Source organism: Bubalus kerabau, chromosome 1, assembly GCF_029407905.1.
Source record: "Bubalus kerabau isolate K-KA32 ecotype Philippines breed swamp buffalo chromosome 1, PCC_UOA_SB_1v2, whole genome shotgun sequence".
Lineage (NCBI taxonomy): Eukaryota > Metazoa > Chordata > Mammalia > Artiodactyla > Bovidae > Bubalus > Bubalus kerabau.
In genome coordinates, this window is record NC_073624.1 from 249086436 (window position 1) to 249102061 (window position 15626).

At 40.4% G+C, this 15626-nt stretch overlaps 1 long non-coding RNA gene across 1 annotated transcript in view; it reads left to right on the forward strand.

Moving 5' to 3' along the window:
- Positions 1 to 11680: 11680 nt before the first annotated feature.
- LOC129638165 (uncharacterized) overlaps positions 11681 to 15626 on the forward strand; it is a 94825-nt gene continuing 90879 nt past the window's right edge. The window contains exon 1 of the long non-coding RNA XR_008707716.1: positions 11681 to 14510. This is a non-coding gene — a long non-coding RNA (uncharacterized LOC129638165). The remainder of the gene's footprint in view (positions 14511 to 15626) is intronic.

Consider the following 15626-nt stretch of genomic DNA (forward strand, 5'->3'; position numbering starts at 1 on the left):
TGTTTTCAGAAACGAGTTGTGTTCAATGGGTAGGTGTTTTCGTGCTTCAAATTACTATTTGTCCTTTACAATAGCAGATGTTCTGCGGTACATGTGGGCCGTCAGCGTGAGTAGGAGCATCATGGATATTCCAAATGGAGGGCTGAGAGACAAGTGTGCCTCTCACGGCCAAGGCAATCCCACCCCCTCCTCCCACTCCTTCCACCTTGTGGCAATGATTTCTTGGCATCTCAGATACACAGTGTTGGGCCTCACTACTTGAATGCATTGAGGCTACATTTCCTAGCACATCGCAGCGTAATGCAAAAACTGTTCCTCAGACCAGCAGTATCACAATCTAGGAGCTGGTTAGAAATACAGAATGCCGGGCCCGAATCCATACGTACTTAGGAGCAGAACCCGCATTTTCATAAACCCCTAGGTGCTTCTGCTGCACACTGAGGTCTGCGAAAGCACTACGATCCAGAGCACTTTGACCTCTGATCTTGCTGTGCCTGTTCAGTTGTGTCTGACTCTTTGTAGCTCCATGGTCTGTAGCCTGCCAGGCTCCTCTGCCCATAGAATTTTCCAGGCAAGAATACTGGAGAAAGTGCCATGCCCTCTTCAAGGGGATCTTCCAGAACCAGGGATTGAGCCCTCCTGAAGTGGTAGGCAGATGCTTTACCACTATGCCACCTGGGAAGCCCTGATCTTGTTAGTGGCCCTTGTCAAATGTTTATCTGATTTCTTTCTCTATTATATGTTCTGTTTTGCTTATATTACTTGAGGGCAGACATAGCCTTATTTTGTTTAGACCTATTTAGTTTGTAGGTGCATTTCCTAAAGTTAGTGGTGGTTAATAAACTCCTGAATTTAATTTAGATACTCAGATTATAACCCCAAGAAGAGGAGGCAAAGCCAGAAAGGGGAGAGAGAGGTTTAATGCACTGCCATTCAAGATTTAGACATATGTAACCATTCTACTGTCCAGCTGGGAAGTCTTGAGCAAATTATTTTAACTCCTCTAAGCCTCGGTTTTCTGAACTATAAAACATTGATCACAAAAACTACCTCGTAGTTTAAGGATCAAATGAGATCAAACACATAACGTCATTAGTAGAGGCTCATAGTGAGTTCTTAATTATCATTTAAACCAGTAAATTTGGGACTTCCTTGGTGATCGGTGGTTAAGGATTCACCTTTCAATTCAGAAACTGTGGGTACAATCCCTTGTCAGGGACCTAAGATCCCACATGCCTTGAGGCTGAAAAACCAAAATGTAATACAAACAAACAAACAAAAAAAGAAGCATGATTGTAACAAATTCATAAAGACTTTAACAATGGTCCACATCAAAAAAGAAATAAATAAATAAACCAGTAAATTCTAAACATATCATAAGCCCTAAATGGAATCTCTGATCCTCATCACTCTTTCAATTAACCTTGTGATTCTAAACAGAGGTTGGTTCTCCTCTCTGGGGATGGGTGGCAATGTCTGGATTTGATTGTCCTGAACGGGGAGGGCGCTGTTGACAGTCCAGTTGGGAGAGGCACGGGACACTGCTAACCATCCTGGGGCACAAGGCAGCCCCTCACAACAGAGCATGATCACGCCTTGGTGTCAGCAGCGCCAGTGCTGAGAAGAGCCCTCTGTTACCCACAGAGGGACAGAGGTAAGCAAAGCCAGCAATTTTTCTTGAGGATTTAGGTACCCCCCAGTATACTGAGTCTCTCAAATATTAATGTTGAGCCCCTTGTCAGAATCCATCGACTAGGAGCCAAATCATTTCCTTTGGAACAGAGCCACATGCAGGAAAACCTGATGCAGCCTGATTAACCTATTAAAGCACATTGCATTCTTTGATATCAAAGAGAGCTAGGTTCTTTGAAATGTAAAACATCATAAGTGAAAGAATAGCGCCTGCACTTCCCCCAGGAGCACAAGGTCATTGTATAAATAACACTGATTCCCCTATTAATTTTACTCCATTTGGGGATCTGCAGGAGACCACAATGGTTGGGGAGAGAGAAGAGACCAGAAAAAGGTTAGATTTTGGCTGCCCGTGACTGAGGTCAAAAAAGATAGCAGCTGTCTGCAGTCCAAAAGAGATACTGGAAATGAATGTCCTTACAGCTGGTAGAAGGATCGGGCAGGAAACCCCTCTCTTCTTGTCTCTTTAAGAGACTGGAGATGCAGCAAGAGAATGCATTAACTTCCCAGGTACTACTGCAAAAATAAGGGCGAGGAGGCGAGTGTGAGGTTTTATTCTTACTGTGAACAGATTAAGCAGACACCAATTTACACCTCATTGTTAAGAGTAACTTTTTTCCCACAAGCGAGACCACATTTACATCTTTTGTAATTAAGCTAAAGAAATTTGAAAAAATGACATTTCCCCCATCGCCCGTCATGAAGTAAATATTTTATGTGAAGTGGGATCAAATGCTGAAATATATACATGAGAATCACTAAAAAAAAAAAAAAAATGATCCCAAGTCCCAGTGCCTCCTTCAGCCTCCTCATCTGCTGGGCTGGGCTAACAGTTCTGCCTGTCTGTGTTTTGGTTTTATAAAAGGCCAGGGATGACTAACTGAAGCAGTTCAGGAGACGGTGGGAGGGGTGAAGCGGAGGACTTGCTATTCCAAAGGGCTGGACGCTGCCAGCTCCTCAGAAAGCAGGGGCCACAGCAGTGACTAGCACGTGCTCCCCAACATTCAGGGGGCCAGCATCCATCAGCAGGAACCTGGGCTGCAGCAGCATCTCACCATACTTCTCCTGCCTACTTTGCTGCCTACTTTTCATGTTTTGGAAAATTGAACACAGAGAACCGTATATTAAGAGCTCTTACAGACCAACCTCCTTTATTGCCCACACAGGAAAATCTAGATGGGCAAAGAAGCATGGTTTTTTTCCCCCTTAACAATAGAGTTTGCATGGCCGCTGTAAACAAAACAATTACTGAGCCAGATAATAAATAATTTCAGAGCAACAGGGAAAATGAGGTGTGGGCAAGGAGGAAAATGGATGGTTGTGGATGAGATTTGCACAAAGATGGAGTCAGTGAGGTGAAGTGAAGTCTTCCCAGGTCATGTCTGTTTGGCAGTAACCAAAGTGAATTATTGGCAGCACACCTGTGCTGCAAGCTGGAGGCTGCACCACCAGCCCAGGCTATGCTTTTGGAAGATGGACTTTTTCACAAAATAAAGTATTCAAATGGGAGCTTGGGCCATCTTTCTGATTGGTCTAATCAAGTGCTAGCTTTTTAGGGAAACTGACAGCAAGCCTTGAAATATGCATGCTTATGGAGTGTGAATGGCAACTCATCACGCTCCTGGGTGCACGCCTCGGTCCTGTTAACAGGTGTTCATTGGTCTGCATCCTCAACCCTGACATCGACATGAAAAGACAAAGCCTCAGATATATTTTTCTTTCAGTTCAGTTCAGTTCAGTTGTTCAGTCCTGTCCAACTCTCTGAGACCACATGGACTGCAGCATGCCAGGCTTCCCTGTCCATCACCAACTCTGGAGCTTGCTCAAACTCATGTATATCAAGTTGGTGATGCCATCCAACCATCTCATTTGGTGAAACAAGTACAAGCACATTACAAACTTGATCTTCCAATAAAAGACCAGTCTTATTCTTTGGATGCATCTTTCTCTTTGGACTTTTTGCTTTTTCTATCCAAGCAGGCCAGGAAAGTCTCCTTTTCTTCCCTTGGGGTCCTCCTTAGCCTTTCCAAGGTGGCTTTTCTGGTGCTGAGTCACTTCTCTTTGCTTTTGATTGCAGCTCTTACTACCTACTGAAGAGACCTGCTGATAAAATACTGCCCAAAGAACCTCCTTGACCTTCTCTTTTCCTTGACCACAAGGCCACTTCTGTGCTCTGTCAGATGAGGGCCCATAAATCTTTGGAAGTTGCATCAGCTGTGTGCCCTTATGGGCTCTCTTCTCTCTCAACATTATCATTCCACGTAGAATCCAATTGGAGCACCTTTGGAGCCCAGGAGGATTTGTTTCATAATTTAGCAAATATTTATTAAGTCTATCCTAAGTATCAGGCATGGGATTTGGTGCTGGAAATCCAAGAGTAAACCAAAAAGACCATTCTTTACCTTCTTGGAATTTAAAAAAAGTGAAAATGTTAGTCTCTCAGTCATATCCAACTCTTTGTGACTCCACGGACTGTAACTCACAAGGCCTCTCTGTCCATGGAATTCTCTAGGCAAGAATACTGGAGTGGGTAGCCACTCCCTTCTCCAGGGGATGTTGTTGACCCAGTGATCTGACCCAGGTCTCCTACGTTGCAGGCAGATTCTTTACCATCTGAGTCATATTTTGGTAAAGGGATAAGACAAGGAACAAAATAAGCAGACGATAGTGATTTAGACGTGTTAAATGCATTGGAGAAAGAACCACAAGGAGGTGGATGGGGAATTCAGAGTGAGGGGTGATGCAGTTGTAAACAGAGTAGGCATCATTGGGGGAAAAAAATGATGTGAGAGGACACTCTCAAATGAGATAAGAGTTTAATCCTTGTTCACAAGGAAGAACATTGTAGAAAGAGGCATGTGTAGCTGCCAGGGAGACAATGAGGGAGAAATTAGTAGGATTTGGGATCTAAAAAACTGCAAGAGCATGAAGCATCTCCAATCTTTAGAATATTGCAAAGGCTTTGGCTTTAACTGTAGAAGAGAGAGGAGTTCTTGGAGGGAGGGTGTTGAGCAGAGGAGTGAGATTATCCATTTTATATTATGAAAAGAATCACTCTGAAGACCTGAGAATAATGAGGAGGAGCCTGTAGCAGTTACCTGTTGCTAAATAAACCACACCAAAACCTGCTGGCTTGAAACAAAAATTTATTTCTCTGATTTTAGTGCGTTGGTTGGTCAGGTCTTCCACTGGGCTTGCCTGCCCTTATCCAGTTATGTCCAGCTAGTGGGTCAGATGATGGATGGACTCCAGGAAATGGTCAGGCCTCTCTTTCTCTCTTTCTATCATCTTTCATCTTCCGGGAGGTCAGATAAGGCTTTCTTTTATGGAAGTGGCGCCCTTCCAACAGGGCAAGCCCCAGATCCCAAGTGCTTATGATACCTTTACCTGTATGGTGTTTGCTCACATCTCATTGGCCAAAGCAAGTCACAAGGCCAATCCCAGGGTCAGTGTGGCTCAGGACTACATAGGAATACAGATGCATGAGGGTCAGAGCCATTGGAAGTCTTTCTTGTTGCAATCTGACACAGGAGCCAAAAGTGGAAATCACAGAGAGCAATTAGGAGGCTCTACAATAATCCAGAAAAGAAATGGTGATGGATTGCACCAGGGTGATGACAATGGGAGTTTTAAGATGTGCCTAGATTCTGAATGTAGTTGGAAGGATAACCTTATTTGTATTCTCTTAAGTCACTAGGGTAAGACTATTAAGTGTCTAGGGATGGGCAATATTATTCTTATGCATAAGATGATATCAAAATAAAGTAAATGAGGTCAGAGATATGTTTCCCTGATTGCCAATAATTATTCAATGAGTTTTCTGAACAACTGTAAACTTCATAATTCACTTAGTGCTGTGACTGTACACGGCACCCTGTCAATACCATCATCAGCTAATATTTATTGAACATCCTTTGAGTACATGGTATTGCACTCACAGCAACAGAGGTGAGCTGCATTAATTCCTTGAGCCAATGCAGGATTATTGAGTAGTTTATTGCCTCAATCTATTAATTGGTGCCCCAGAAGCCTCAGGGAAAGCATTCAGCTTCTAGAATAAAATTTCTTCTTCCCTGAGTAGATTTAGCTCTGGTAGAATCTGACTGCACAAGGGAAATAGAGAGTTCTCCATTTTTATGAGTATACTAATGTTTTCTATTAATCTTATCAGAAACTGGGAGCGGCTCGTCCCATTTATTGGATGGAGAAGTGGAGGTGGGTAGTGGTTAAGTGAACTGACCAATGCCACGTACTGAGGTGGTGGTCGATCTGAGACTGAAGCAGAGAAACTTTTTCTATTGTGCCACACTGCCTCTCAGTGGTGCACACGATTCCCCTTTTTCTTTCACACTAATGCAGTGTCATGAAAACTCCTTTTACAAGATTTATCGTGCATCCATACTCTTCCAGGGAGTGTGTAACAAACACACTGTTCTTTGACATCTGCACAGTCTAATCACTGGAAAAGTGGTTTGTTTGTTTGCATTGTTTTTTAAGCCCCTTATCACAGGGGATTTGACAGCTGTTAAAATCATCACTTTTTTGTGTTAGTTAAATTCTCATCAGAAAGATGTTGATTTCAGAGTGCATCTAGATATCTAGGAACCTGAGCATGAAATGAACAATTTAATTGAGATCCTTATTTTCATTTTGTTCTAGAAACAGTGATTCAGTGACGATTGTTTTGATCGATCACTCTTCTTGAGAGGGTTCTACCTTAAAAAAAATTTTTTTTTTCATGAGAGAATTCAATTTGGAGCTAAGAAAGAGCTCCAAAGCGGGCAGTTTAAAGGCAGAATGTATTTGTAAATCTTGCAAGTTGCACCCTTAAATGTCACACTCTGGGAGGCACTTGGGTGTGTCCCTCCAGAAAGTCTGTTGTGATTCCATCACATTACATATTTTAGTGCATATCTCTTCCTAGCAGCTTCCAGAGCTCTTCAGATATTCCACATCAGAAATTGCACTGTTTTATCCTGGATTTTACAAGTAGCAACCAGATTATTGTAAAACAGAACTATCTGATAAGTAAGGTTGCGAATTGCTTTTGTGATTGTCATAGGTAAGAGTATTGAAGAAACTGGCAAACAGCGTAGTACACTGGTTACGGTAAAAATAAAACCTGTAGCAGTGAATGCGTTTTTCTGATGAATACGTTCAAGGCTGTGATCATTGTGCAACTTCTGGTTGGATGCTTTCAAATGTTCCTTATTGAAAAACATCAGTAACAAGAACCAAATAGTCCACCGAAGCCTGTATTCAACTCAACAGAGAGGAACGTAAATTCTTAGAGTTTCATTGAGGCCAACTCTGTTCGGTCCACCATGGCAAGCAGAGAATTGAGGTTCTCTCTTGATTTGCCTTCCATTTGTACTTTAGGATTAGGCGGCTGGCACTTTGGTTTTCACATAAGGGGGTATTCAAATCACTATGCAAAACAGAAATGGAAAACAGACAGGACTGGCTTCCCTTCAGCAGAAAAAACCCAAAATGCCTGAACATGATAATCAATGTGAACAATTTTATAAGCAAAATAATTTGTTTTAATTGGCTAAATAAGATCTGATATGATTAGAATATTCGATAAACTTATTTCGGGAAACTATATCACCAACCTTTAATCATCTTATATACTTATTGGAGTTTTGGAAACAGATACGAAAATGGACCTGAATTATCTCATCTTTACAGTAAGAAGAACACATGAAGGGTTTTTTGAAACTTCAGAGGTTATAACCTTTTATTTTGGAGAATTTTTTTTTTCTTTTTGAAAACCAGTACTTTATAGATAGTTTCAACATCCTGAATCTCTAGAAGGGTGAAAAAATTGTCCTAAGAAACCTCCTGTGTTCAAGGAGTAAGGCTTATTAAGGTGAGGTATCTTTCACCATGTTCTCTTCCATCCTATCCCCCCTAAGACTAACCTCCCAAATAAGCGGATAATCAGATCTGAATGACCCCATAGATGAGACCCTAGGGAACTGAGAAAACTTTTCTCTAAGGATTAGTTGCTTACAGGTCAGTATAAGCTGACTTTCAACTAATACGTTAATGATTAGGGAAAAAAAATATAATCTTCCAGAAGACAGTTGTTAATTCTTCCTGCCTGCAAATCTCAGTTTGTTGGAGTGAGTTAATTTCACAGTAGCTGAAATACTGGTTGATTCTGCGCATGTGCTCAGAAATACATACACTGGGACAAAGGGAATGGTCTTTCACCTAATGGCAGAATAAGCTACAATAAAATTCTATTTTGCCACTATTCTAGCAGGATCCTAACAACAGTTTTCTAAAGGCTGAGGGCTGTGTTAGATGTTTTTGCACATAATTTCTGAATAATAGAATTTTATACCTATCTGTACTTTCAGTATAAACATCAATCAACATGCTATTTATATACATATATAATGCAATATATATGTATATATTATACACACACACTATGTACAAGATAGTACTCAAAAGAATAGCAATACATATTATATATTAAAAAGTAAAGGCACTTAGTTCCTACAGCCTTCAGGAAACTTAAAATCTAAATGATGAAATAAGAATAACCTAGAGGTTTTAGAAAAATACAGTTCACTAACAGTCTGAGATATCCAAAGCCAGGACAAGATTAATTTGGAAAATTACATGTAATAAAAAGTTTCATGCAAAGGGTGCTTTGAAATTAGAGAAAAGAGCATTTACCATGAGCTAATATAATCCAGAAAGGATTCTTTGAGGAAATGTTATTGTGAACAAAGGTTATCATATATTTAACAAAATTAATTCCAAGAGAAATAACATGGGAGAGTGGCAGAGTACAAAATATATATGGGTGAATATATACCAGTCACGTGGGAATCAAAAAACTCTCCAGAAGTGGATGGGTTTAGGCAGCACTGGGGAATGACCCCATTCACTCATTCATTTATCAGACACATATGTATTGAACACCTACCGTTAAGCCATGCATTGCCTTCATTACCAGGAATACAGCAGTGAGCAAAAAAATATCCTGACTTCATGAAGTGTATGCAAATATCAAAAGATGGGTACAAGACAACAGCATTTGATGACATTAATTATCCTGTGTGGGGTGCACAGGGCATTTCTCAGTTCTATTGCTTTTTACTCATGCATAGACAGACAGAGACCATGGTCTACACATATTTGAAATGGAAACATTCATTCACTTGTTGAAAATTCAATAGCATTGTTTATCACCACATACACTGAAAAACACTGAATATTTTACCTTATTCCAGGTTGTTTTAGTATCTTATAGACTAATATCCAGATAGAAAAGAAATGAGAATATAATTATTGCACTTATTTAAAAAGAAAGAATTAAAGGTGATGGAATAGAATTAAAGGTGATGCTATGGGTATTTGAGTGAATATTTCTGCCTTTCGGTGTAACCTTAAATGGATGACATTCAGCTAATGACCTTCACTTTTCCATGCATGGAATGGGTAGCCTGAGGGCCCTAGCTCCAAGCAGAATATAAGTGCCAAGTACGAAGAAGAAGCAAATCAAATCTATGAGTATCACTTTCCTACAGCTTTATTTGCAAAGACAGTCATTCTTTTCCATCTCCATGCCTCACTCATATGTACTCATTCTCTTTTATATTATTTTGTATAATTATGATGTTTCTCATAGAAAGAATGATGAAGCCATTTCCGCAAAAAATCAGTGTCACTGAATTTAAATATGGTTAAAAACTTGAATCCCCATGAGCACAGATGATCAAGCAGTCAACGTTTACCAAGTAGGCAGGCTACTTTGTTCAAAGATTTATGAAAGATACTAAATATACAAAGATAGTTTAAACATGAATATTGCTCTCATTTAGTCTATAACATAGAAAAGTAGGGCACAAACCTGGAAAAAAAAGCATAATAACAAGCCAGGATGATATAGACTAAGTGGTAAATGATTGGCAAGGATGAAAATAACTGCAAGGTGGGAAGACAAGGGTTTATATTCTGGCTCTGTATTTGTTCTTTGTGTAATATTGGGTAAGTTAATTTTGCTAAAGCTCAGCTTCATCCTCTGTAAAATGGGTCTAATAGCCATTTGGTGAGTTGTCCTGAGGTTTAGAAATTAGAGGTAACAATAAATCCCCGTCATTTAATAGCACTTATATGATTACTAATTCCTCTTTATTGAGTGGGTACTAGCTGTGTACTAGGTATTGTGCTAATCCCTTCACATTTATTACCTAATGAAATTACATCATCACAGTATTTTGCAGGTGACGACAGTGATGATGAAACAGAAAATTGATTTGCCCAATAGTCCCACAGTTAGGAAGCAAATTTCAAGTCAGCGTGTGGACCTAGGAATAACCCCAAAGACACGCTGCTTTATTATTATACAAATCACCTTCCCTCTAGCTAAATTGTGATGAAGACAAGGACTCTCTAAAGAGAATGAGGAATGAGGCTCTGAAAGTGATCTCTGGGGGGATGGGGTGGGGTGGGGAGGGCGGGAGCCCCCGGTGAGGGACAGAATGAATGTTTACACAGATAGGTTGGTGTCAGAGATGACTGAATATGAAGGGGGAAAAAAAACTGCACAACAAAGTGATTCCTACTAGTTCTCTAGAGAACTGCGAACCTTTGATGATTTCTTTTAAAAACTAATATATACTTAGAATGAGGAAAGAAATCACAAATGACAAATGTTAAAGGGCTGACAATAATCACAAATATTAGAATTGCCAGGAAAGTAGCATGATCTTTTTTTATTATTGGCTTGACACAACTCCTCCTTTTCCTACATTTTTTTTCCTATGTCCTCTTTGTTTCTTCAGTGATAACAATTTTACTGTCATTTGGGGAGAACCTTTGATGAATTTTTAGCTGCCACATAAAGTAATGAAATAAAACAGACTTTCAGTCGACCAGTCAATAACTATTGGGGATGGATGTCATTCAGAGTGGTATTTTAAGAAGGTTATTCTGGCGTCCAAGGATGAATTAGAGAAGAGAAGAAAACCTCTTAAAATGGTTGTTTCAATAGCAGTGTCATGACAGTTGGGAGAAGTATCACAACTAACAAGGCGCTAATAGTAAAGTATTGGTTTGCCGAAGATTAGCTGCTTCATCCATTAGAGCAGATTCAAGGTCATTCCTAGAATAATGTCACTCGCCTTCACTTAGATTCTGAGTGCTTTCTTGAGAAGAGGAAAAGCAGTGGTGTTACAATCTGGCTGGGTCTTTGGCAGGACCCTAGGACTGTCCCTAGAGAAGTGAATGCTGCATTTTGTCCCCGTCCATGTGTTTCAGGACAGAAAAGCACAGCCAAGTGTTGCATTAGAGGATTATCACAATAGTCCAGGCAGAAGTGCCCAGATGGAGAAGGTATTAAAAATCTGGAAATGAAACAATAACTTTAAAAGATAAGAGGGGTGATATTTGATAGCTATTAATAGTCAAATGATGAGAGAGAAAAGAAAGGGACCCCATATGACTTCAGGAGTTATACACTTTACACAGGTGAGGGAATGGGGAGAAACAGCTGGTTTTGATTCATGAGTTTGGTTGTAGATCTTGAGTTTCACGCATATCACCCAAGTGGAAAGACCCAGAGGGCAGGTTAAATAACTAGAGCTTACAAGGAAGGTCAGAGTGGAAATAAGTCTCTGTGAGTTGTCTATTCTGAGGTGAAAAAAATATTGTCTATTTTAACTATTAAAAAAAATCTTTTGGGTGGATTTTCTAATAGGAATTAACATGTATGAGGCACTTGCTATATGCTGGGAACAAAACACATAACAGCACATGCATTATTTATTCCTAGTGATAGACCCAAGGGGCAGGTAATGTTATTATACCCATTTTGAGATGAGGAAAGAGCCACAGAGAGGCAAAATAATTTGGTCGAGATCACACAGCAAGCAAATGGTGGAGCTGGGATTCAGTCCCACACAGCCTGATTCCATAAACAGAGCATTTAACCACCATCTACTCCATAGTATGGGCTTGCCAGGTGGCGCTAGTGGTAAAGAACCTGCCTGCCAATGCAAGAGACACAAGAGACCCAGCTTCGATCCCTGGGTTGGGAAGATCTCCTGGAGAAGGGCATGGCAACCCACTCCAGTATTCTTGCCTGGAGAAACCCAAGGACAGAGGAGCCTGGTAGGCTACAGTCCATGGGGTTGCAAAGAGTCGGGCACAACTGAAGCAACTTAGCATGCACACACTCCCTCCACTGTATAAGCTCACGGGAGAAAGCTGTCCTGCAGAGAAGTAAGAACTTGTGAACGTCATATTCTCGCAAGAAATATTAATGTGATTTGGGCCAACTTGGGCACCTCAGTATAGTCAGATGGTTCCCCCACGGTCAAGGTATCTTAAGTCATATAAATCAGACTGCAAAAATTGCCCACTCAGGGTCCCCACCTCCTTACTAAAGAAGTGGTAAAAATAAGCAACAACACTGATAGCCATTTATAGCTTTAAAAAATACATATTTTTGCCACCTGGATTTCTTTTTATTTTACCTTGACTGTGCTTTGCTGATCCTGTTCAATAAGACTCAGGCCACTCCCCAGCTTTCCCTGCACTGAAATAGTTATTTTTTAAAAAATAGTTATAGTCTTATAACAGGGTCTTTGTTTTTATTGGCAGAAAATTCCCAGCCTACTTACTCCCTTGTATCTAGTTAATTTTAACTATAAAACCTATATCAATAATGCCATTTAAAGGAGACTGCTTCCAATACACTCTGAAATGCCAGCAGAGGATTCTGGACTTACCAGGGCACCATTTCCCTAGCTACTCACTGGCCCTCATCTTTCCCTTCTACATCTGAGCACGCTCCGTTCTTTGGCCAGCTGCCTTCTATTCAGGCACTGTGATTTCTCCATTCTCAACTCCATCTTAATGATCAGTAGGGCTTCATCTTGATCACATTGGAGGGTTGGGAGGGAGTTTGTTCCTTCTTTATTTGGGTCGAAACTAAAGACACATCCTCCTATTGGCAAACCATGGAAATAATGACACTCCGAGTTTAACAAGATGAAGCAGTCCCTCTTTGGATATAGCAATGTGGCCAGGGCCGAGATAGAAGGTCTTATTCCTGGACCAGTTCTCAGTCTGTATCTGGTGGTTTATACAAGATGCCTAGGATTCAGGGATATAGTGAGATACACTGTAGTTAAAGTAAAATGATTGAATGCTTTGTTTTGCTCTTTTAATTTTTCCCAAATAATAACTATTATGAGTAGGATACATGAGATTTATTTTCCATCATTAGAATTGCTTCATTTCAAAAAGACGGTCAGTCAGAAACTCAAACATATCCTCTTCCTGCTGGCTTCTACTGCATTAGCTAAGGTTACCATGGGAAGCAAGCAGTTATTTTCACCAATAACTTAACTTATACCAAATACTTGACCTTGGAATGAGCAATTTACATCCTTATACAAGAGGTCACTTAGGGAATTTAACTGTGTAATCCTAGCCCCCACGTGGCAGGAGATGAGTGCAGATGGAACAAAGCTGGTGAAACACCATTCGAAACCATTTGAATTAGGAAATCATTTCTTTTCGACTGTTTTAAAAATGGAACCTACTTTTAAAATGGTACAGGAAGGCAGAAGGATGCAATAAAAGTCTGTAGAAATACTGACTCAAAAACTCTGTTCCAGGACTCAAGAAAGCAAGCCTGTTGTCACATTTGGAGGGAAACCAGAGAGAATTAAGGTTTTCGCTTTGCTAATAGCTCTTCTCCAACACCTTTCTTTCAAACATCTTGCCCTGCCTTTTATTTTGCCTTTCTTAATAAAACGAATGGAGAGAAACCACCTTTCCAACTTTAACCAGGAAACCTAGGTTTCTGCAAGTGCTCATACTGTGGTGTGGGCTCTTCCTTTTAAAGACAATTATCAAGACGAAGCATTTGTTTCTTCTTTTGTTTACCCATGGCAGTTTGTCAGCAGTTATGATAAGTAGAGTTCCATCTGCCAGTAAAACTACGCCGCAAATTGCCGTAGAAATTAGCAGCTTTCATTTTTGCCTACATAAATAAATATGTGAAATAAATTGCACATAAACGCATCCTAAAAAAAATCACAGGTACACCGCACAGTTAAATGCCAATCAGACAAAACCAGAGCACATGGCGATTATCTCAGTTTTCAAACCTGGAAGATACACGAATGTGTTTCTAAATGAGAGAGGCAGTGTATCATGCTTGCTGAGATAAAAACAGAAGCTGCCAGACACTGCACTGTGGCTTTATTCTCAGAACCCTTTGCCTGCAACCCGCTCTATCTTTTTTCCCCCGTGTTCTCTCTTCCCTCTCTCTCTCCATCTCTCTCTCCATCTCCCTCTCCCCGCTGTCTTTCCCTCGCTCATTGTTCTCTCTCTCCTCCTGCCTTTGATGCACATACGTTGTCACATTCCATTGACTCTTCCCTCTTCTCTGTTCTTACACTCAAGCTAGCGGTGCTTTCGCCAGGCAGCGGCAGCCTCTCCTGCGAGTTTTAGTCATGTGTGCAGCTCAGTTTGATCGAGCGTTCCTTTTCTGCCTTTTCACTCTTACAAAAGATTAAAAGGTGGCGTCACATTGCTCCCCTGTTTCTTCCCGCAGGAGGGACTTAAAAGGGACAACAAAAACTAATCACTTTCAATAAGCATTTTCTTGCTGGGGAAAAGAAAAGAAGATAAAAAAAAAAAAGAAAAGAAAAGAAAGAAAGGGGGGGTAAGGCGGGGGGTGGATTTAGCGGTGTAATTTGAGACCGGTGGTGAGGATTGGGGCGAGCTAGTGGAGATGCTGCACGCTGCTAACAAGGGAAGGAAGCCTTCAGCTGAGACAGGTAAGAGCGCCCATCGGAGGGTTTGACCGAGTGGCTTAGTTAAATCTGTTTTCACCGTTTTGTAATTGAGAAAGGCATCCGCAGCAGAAGCCGATTTTTCAGTCGGCTTCCTTTTGTTTAACATAGAAAGTACCTGTATTAATTTTGATGAATTAGAGCATGCAGCAAATTCAATTGAAAATAGATTTGTATAGTAAATGCATTTAAGCTGAATGATTTCTCCTCCGTTTTATTTCAGGGGAGAAATGAGAAAGATGATTTTGATCAGAATAGCACTTTGCATTTACGTGAAATTCTAAATAGCTAACGGGGGGAAAATAATAATAATTCAATTGATCTTGTTTTTGAAGTCTGGGACTTAAACCCTGGGAGACAGCTGGGATTTGAAATTTTTCTTCTAAGTGAACTTCTGCTGCGTTATAATAATTTTTCACCGGAGGTTTGAGCAAGGGTAGAGTTTATTTAAGTCGAGCTGCTGAGCTGTGTTTGGCTTGAATCTTCTGGGTGAAGCGCCGTTTCTGTGTCCTTAACCTGTGTCAGGTTGATGTTTCATAAATGGAGATTAAGTGTTGTCCCAAATGAAATATGAAGTTAAAACACCAGGTTAGGGTGTGTGTTAGAAGAGGGTCCAGTGCCTAATTAGGAATAACTGAATTATGACAGTTTGGAGTGGGAGTTAACTCTGGAGGTGCTGTTTGATCAGTCTTCCTGGATTTTAAGCAGCTCAATAATGAAGGGGGTAATTATCAGCCTCAAGTCAGAACTTTGCTTTAGGACCTTAAATATAGAATACATGAAGACTTCCACTGTAGGTGGCTTTTAGGAATCTGTCCCTTTTGTGCGCGTGAATGAGAGTTGTGGATTATATTTGATGGCATTTCTCCTTTAAAGAGCTTTGGGATAAAGCTTAAAAGGCTCACATCTATTTTAACGTTGAACAAACACCAAATGCAATACACTGTAGTCTCCTAGTGCCTGATTTTTGTTGCTGCTGCTGTTTTTTTAAAGTTGCGATCATTTGTTTTGAACCTCAGTCTCCGTTGATTTTATGGTCATTGCCTATGCTGCTAAAATTTATTGCTGGCGTGAATGAATTGAGATTTGAGAATACAAAAA